At 38.0% G+C, this 7,101-nt stretch overlaps 1 long non-coding RNA gene across 2 annotated transcripts; it reads left to right on the forward strand.

The window, feature by feature from the left end:
- Positions 1-537: 537 nt before the first annotated feature.
- On the forward strand, positions 538-3,084 carry LOC105420361 (uncharacterized). Of its 2 annotated transcripts, none has more exons than XR_966551.3 (2): positions 538-1,034; positions 2,521-3,084. It is a non-coding gene; the product is annotated as an uncharacterized LOC105420361 (long non-coding RNA). The 2 variants fall into 2 exon arrangements; XR_002280349.2 differs by having other exon boundaries at positions 545-1,034; positions 2,518-3,084.
- The last annotated feature ends 4,017 nt before the right edge of the window (positions 3,085-7,101 follow it).

Here is a 7,101-nt window from a genome sequence, read left to right on the forward strand (position 1 = left end):
GATTTCCAGTTTTGAACCACATTTTTTGACACTATTTGAAGGTAGGCTCTAATTTTATGTTTGCATATTTTTATTATATGTAATATAATATATAATATAATTTTTTTTATAATATAATATATAATTTAATATTTATCCTAAATATATATATATATATATATATATATATATATATATCTTCTTAATAGTATATATGTTATTTATTATATTTGCTCTAGATTGAATTTGGGTTGATCTAACAGGCTAAGACCTCATTTTGCGTTTGAATTCTAATGTTTTTTTTATACAGATCCAAATAACATGAAATTTTAGGCATCTATTCTTCTCATTAAAGTGCATCTAATAAAAATATTAAAAAAATAAATTAACTAAAATACTCTTGAAATGTTTCATAGGTATTTTTATCAATTTATTTTTATAAATTATTTTTTTGATATTTTTATTATATTATCCTATTATTTAAAAATACACCTTTAAAATTTTAAGTTAATGAATTTTTTTTAAAAAAATTAAAATAAAAACATAAAATGAGCTTGTGAGTATCTGATCGGCCAAAATTGCAACCGGCCTCGTATGAACTCCTATGTTCCGCCCACCTCTCTCTCTCTCCATCTCCCGCTAACCTCTTTCACAAACCCTCTGGCTGGCCCCTCTTTCACAAACCCTCTGGCTGGCCCCTCTCTCTCAAATCTGAAACTCGCCCCTCTCTTTCAATCTCTCCCCCACGTACCCCTCTCAGCCCCTCTCTATACACATCTCATGGCCCATCCACTGGATGTTAAGCAAGATCAGGTCATCGAAGGTTCATTAACCCTTTCACAGAGCAAAAGAGTCCATGGTTCGTGAATATTCACAGAAGCCATCTCTCTCCCCTCACAGATCTCTCTATCGCTCACGCATAAGCCCTCCCTCTCTCCTCACAGCCCAACCGTCTCGCTCTCTCCATCACTCTCCGTCACGCAGAAACAGCAGTAGCAGAGCGCTCTCTACTGTCGCAGAAGTAGCAGCAGAGCTTCGATTATATTCTAAACTAGGTATGGGAAGCTCTAATTTTTTTAGGGGTTTTTTTTTAGATGATCTATTTGTTGTGTTCTCTTTTGATTTTTGAGCTTGTACTGTGATTATGATTTCGTTGGTGTGTTTCTTAGGGTTTCGATAGAGTTTTGCATTTTGGGTGTTATTGAAATGCTTTATTTCATCACCATTATGTTAATGTATGCTAGCTGCTGTATTTTGTTTTTTTTTTTTTTTTGATCCATTGCAACCGATCCCATCCTATTGATCAAGGCATGGAAGAAAAATTCATTTTTAGGTACTTCGCTCCCATTGCTCTTACAACTCCTTATTCTCATATTATTTTGAAATACTCATTAAACTTAACATTGGTATGCATTAAGCGAATATTTGACCCTTTTCTAAGTGCATTGGTTGATTTATCTGGTAGGGACCTTCAAAAGCCTATTAATGAGAAAGATTAAGAGAGCTCTATATGTTATCCTTTCATAGATAGTTATTAATTCACATAATTCTCGAGATATTATCAGAATTCTGTGAAACTTGAAACCAAACTCCAAGGAATAAGGCTGAAGAGTGGAGGATGAATTGACTTACCACCCACTGAGTTGGTTTCACTTCCATAGATGGCACAAATTTGCATATAACCATAGTCAACTTGATGTGGTATTGAGATTTTAGTCCCATCATTTCAAGGCCTTGATTATTCAGGGAGACAATAGAATGTACAGGCAGGTAAGGATGATGAAAACTCTCTAATGGCCAAAGCACTAATTTTACAAATGGAGTCCCTACCTAAACTTGGAATTGTGGGTTCCAAAGCACTTATTTTATCCTTTTTCGAATATGTATAAATGATTACCATTGGGAAGTGACAGATTGCTTAATGTTTCAGTATATGTATTGAATATCATGAATAGCTTATCTGAATTTCAAAGGCAAATGCCTGTAGAGTCGTCAATTGCTTTGTTCTATGAGTGACTGAATTTGCAATGTTTTTTGGGTGAAAATAGAGGATTTTATCCTTTTTTTAATATGTATGAATGATTAGATTGTGGAAAACTTTTGATGATCTAATTTTTTTTCATTTACATTTGTGTGTCCAAAGTCACCATAAATTGGAAGCAAGAAGTTGTTGAGATTCTTGAGAAAGTTCACCACTCACATGTTTTCTTCTTCATATTTTTGCTATTTTTCTGTAATTTTTTGGTTTGAGATTTGGCTTCTCTTTCAATATAAAGTATCGGTATGTCTCATTTAGGATGCCTTGTTTTTGCTTTCTTCAGTGTTTTTTATGTAATTTTAATTCCTTCCTTCTGTGCTGTTATGCAAGTTCTCTCTCTTATCTCTCTCTATCTCTGATGAATCAACAGTTAATGTCATCTTACCATATCACGTATTGGGTTCATTTGCTTTTTGCCCTTTTCAATATTCCTATGCAAGTTCTGGTTGCGTTTGGTTTATCTCTCATTTCTCTCTTTCATTGTTGGGGTTTCATATAAGAAGGGAAAAACGAGATTGAACTACACAACATGTCATCAGTTTCCATGAGTGTTGGAGGATATCTATGGTGAACATGTCCACGGTACAACTTGCAATGGAAATTAAGTATATCAAGCTCCCGATCTAACCCTGGAAGAATGTATCATCGGTGTACAAATTGTATTTTTTTCCAATGGTACGATGAATATATGGAAGGGGTGAATTATAATATAAACTTGAGGCATCATGATATACATCAAAACAATCAGTCACAAGAATCGCAAGAGTGTATTATGGCCAGGCCTGAAGCGATGCTCATTGAACAACAAATTGTTGATAATTTAGGGCGTATAAGTTTTTAGTTTTCTTATGTGTAGCGAATGCGTTTATGTTTGTATTACTTTTGTTAAAAAGTATTTGATAGGACTAGATAGTTGGTCTCACAACCCATGAAACAATTTTTGGTGTTGATATTGGATTTAGACTAGAGTGAATTGAAGTCAATATGATTTGTCTGCTTGTAGAAGACTACCTTGTGATGGTCTCATGCAATTCCTTTGAAAGTCAATATGATTTGTCTCTCTCCAACGCTCTCTCTCTTTCTTTCGATTCTATAATGCAACTCTGTTTGATTTCTTGGACTGCAAATATAATAGTACAAGATATAATGGACCTCTCTCCCCAACTTTCTATGCATTTGCTAAGCAGTTGTAGACGGTAGATTTTTTCTTACTTTATAGGTTTGAGTTGCACTTGAATTCATCGAAGAAAACAGTGAGCCCACATTAAGCCCCCTCTCTTTCTTTCGATTCTTTGATGCAACCCTGTTTGATTTCTTGGACTGCCAATGTAATGGTGCAAGATATAATGGACCTCTCTCCCCAACTCTCTATGCATTTGCTAAGCAGTTGTAGACGGTAGATTTCTTTTTACTTTCTAGGTTTGGGTTGCACTTGAATTCCTCGAAGAAAACAGTGAGCCCACGTTAACCCCCCTCTCTCGCTTCAAATTTTATTATGCGGATTCTTCTGGATGTCTGGTGATACTTTGCCATTCAAGATTAGACCGAATCTATATTCTATTTATAATTTTTGTTCTCTTTTTTATGAATATCATACATTTGGGGTTGTTTTGTAATATCATATTCGTTGGGTTTCTCTTTGCTGTATGCTTTTGGGCTTTTAGCTAATGATTTGAAGATGAAAGTCAATTCTCCTGAATCATAAACCTGACTGGTTCTCTTAGTTAATTTCAGAATTTGATTTTCATTTTTGTCCTAGCTTCTGCCCATGAAATTGAAGGTCAAACTCAAATTTGATGGGAAAACAGAGTTTAGATATTATACGATTGGTTTGCTTGCCTTCAAAAACTGTTACTTTTGAGCTCAATTCCAATTCAAGCAATCATTTGCAATTGTAGTAATTGTAGTAATGGGCTAATAGCTACATATGCTTACTTCAATCACAACTGTAGTAATAGCTACATATACATGAGATATATTCACAATAATATGCATTCCAAGCCGTTAAATGTTAATGCCATTACAAGGATTTTGGGCTCAGTTCCAATTCAATCCATCATTTGCAACTTAGTGACCATAACTTGATCAAAACTTGTGATCTACAAAACATAACCAACCCTATAAATGGATGCCTTGTATAAAAACCCACCAGGGGCCCAAAAAATCCTCTACATAAGGAATTGGAGTAGTAAACTCTTCAATCATCAACAATTGATCCAAAATCTTTAGCCCTTTAGGGGCTTCCTTTTCAACCTGCAATAAGAAGGAAATATTGAGTTGACGGATGCGCAAGTGCTTGTTAATGGAGTTGAAGTTACCAAAATCAGTAACAAAATTCATGTAATTGAAGCCAACCAAGTGATGGACTGAATGCATAACATAATGAACCGATGAAAGAGATGATGGACTGATGCATCACATAATGAAAGAGACGATGGACTGAATGCATTACACATAACAAAATTCAGCAGCAAGGAAACAGTAGTGGTAGTGATATCTGTGAACATACAAAATCATACAAAATTCAGCAGCAAGCATACATTAGTGATAGTGATATCTGTGAACATACAAAACTCAGCAAGCATACTAAATTCAGCAGCAAGCATACATTAGTGGTAGTTATATCTGTGAACATACAAAACTAAGCAATCATACAAAATTCAGCAGCAAGCATACATTAGTGGTAGTATGTGAACATACAAAACTCAGCAAGCATATAAAATTCAGCAACAAGCATACATTAGTGGTAGTGATATCTGTGAACATACAAAATTCAACAAGCATACAAATTCAGCAGCATACAAAATGCAACACACAACTGTACAAGTAAAATAGAAGTGCCAATGGATTTGTGTTGTACCCAATGCAACACACAAAACCACACTGTATTTCAACTCATATTCATGTTCAATAACACACGAGTAGCCCAAAACATTGTCAGCTCCAATATTCGCCATCAGGCAGTTGCTTTCCAACAATTTCAGATTACTTTGTTGCACTCAATCTAATTCACAAAACCACACTGTATTTCAATAATCATATTCATGCTGTTCCGATCCTTGTTGGTTGTCTGGCTTTTGAGGTGTTTCCCATTCTTTCATCGAGAGTATTGGCCATCAGTTGAATGGGTTTGAACACTCGGCCTCTTTGGGTTAGGGAGTCAACCTCACCAACCTGAAGCTCAACAGGGTCAGCCGTAGCGAGATTAATGGGCGATTTCGGGGTGTTGGACCCTTGTTTGGGAGATGATACATTTTCATTGATTTTGACCATATCGATCTCTAGCATTTCATCTACGCCATATTGGTCCCATTTGAGAAGGTTATCGAGGTTTGGAGATGCAGGGTTTCCTCTTAGAAGGCTCAAAAGATCTTCTTTGAACTCTTGAAAGTGATGATTAGTTAGGTGCCTCGATCTCGCCTTCCGGATCTAGATGATCTGATGGCACATATCTCAAGTTTTTAGTAAACTTGGGATTTGAGATCTCTCTCTTAGAACCTTGCTCAGCAGCAAGGGCAGGTATACCAACCGATGAGAGAGGAATTTAAGGTGGGTTCGGGACTTACTCGGGCTGGCCCTCTTAGATCACAAAGAAAGCCCCCCAGTTGCTTTAGTTGGTTCGGAATTGCCTCCCTTAACTTGCAATCCTCTTGTTTTTTGCCAAACACTTCTATGGTTAATTGGCGAACAAGTGGGTCAAGAGACCACCCTTGTCTTAGGGCACTGTACGTTCATACAAGAGGGCGATGAAGCGTAAGGTTCAAATAAAGATAGAAAGGGAAGAAAACTTGACGAAGAGGCGACACTAGCATGGCAGCCGAGAAGTCATCGACTCAGAGTAGTAGAAAGATTGGCATAGTCTTTAGGACCAGCACGACAATAATACTACTCGAACCTGAGATCGATGTGGCTGTGCTAGGCTAAGTCTACCCTCAATCAAGTGAGGAGAGAAAAGAGAGTGAAAATAAGACACGACATGAAGAGAGATAGGGTCCAACGGCATTAGGCGTTGTCACTCATGACAGTAGAGTAGCAATGGTATGGCCCTTGGGCGGCGCTCTACACTACTGCTCATGGTTAGAGAGTGAGAAATGAACTACAGACGACGCTAGGCATCACCGTTGGGCAACACAAGAAGACAACACACCCTCGCGCGGGTGGTGATAGTCTCTGATGAAGCGCGCGACGTTAGTCATTTGTAAAGGGCGCGACAGTAATCCTCACGAGGCGCACAACGACAGGCGTGGGACGCAGGAAGGATGGCGATAAGCACCGAATACACGAAGGAAGCTCGCGGACAGTGATAGGTGTTGCCGAGGCCTCTAGCAGGCGGTGATGGGTATCGCCATCTACTATAAACAAGCAACGGGGAAGGACCCCCTGTGGGCAGCAACAAGTTTCGCTGTCTAGGTTCTTCACTAAGACGTTGAAACTACGTCTGTGGATGGCGATAGGCAGTGCCATCTACAGGCCTCACTGGAAAAGGGAGAAAGAAGAACATAAAGAGGAGACTCGCGCATGGTGCTGCCATCACCATGCGTGACCTGTGTGACCTCAGAGGAGGCATGCATGGCACTGCTACTACCGTGCATGACCCTGCGAGGAACTTAGACAGAGAAGAGGGACAAGAGAGGAGAGAAGAGATAGAGAAGAAGAAGAAGAAAAGAAGAGAGTGAAGGTTTACCTCGAACCTAGGGGTACCGATCAAAAGTTTCTCACCTCACACTCTCTCTCGAACGTGACCCAACAATGAGAAGAAAGAGAAACTTGTATTAAGTTAAAACTCTCTTTTGTGAAAGGCTGAGTCCTCTGGTGCATACAATGATGGTAAATATATATAGAATTTGCCCTAAAATAGGTGGATGATCAAAAGTAACCCTAATTGCTGAAAATTAAGATTAAATTGAATTAAAAGAAATTAGAAAATAGGGTACAAAATGATAGATTTGCCCCTTCCTAATAATTCATGGAATTCTAGAACAATCCCTGTGTTGCCCTAGAACTTGCGTGATCTTGCATGGATGATCCGTCGTCGTTCTGATGCCTGGTTGATCGTAAGATGATTGTCTTCTTGTAGGGCTCGA

This window comes from Amborella trichopoda, chromosome 6 (assembly GCF_054954075.1).
Source record: "Amborella trichopoda isolate Santa Cruz 75 chromosome 6, AtrichopodaSantaCruz75HAP2 v2.0, whole genome shotgun sequence".
NCBI classification, from domain to species: Eukaryota; Viridiplantae; Streptophyta; class Magnoliopsida; order Amborellales; family Amborellaceae; genus Amborella; species Amborella trichopoda.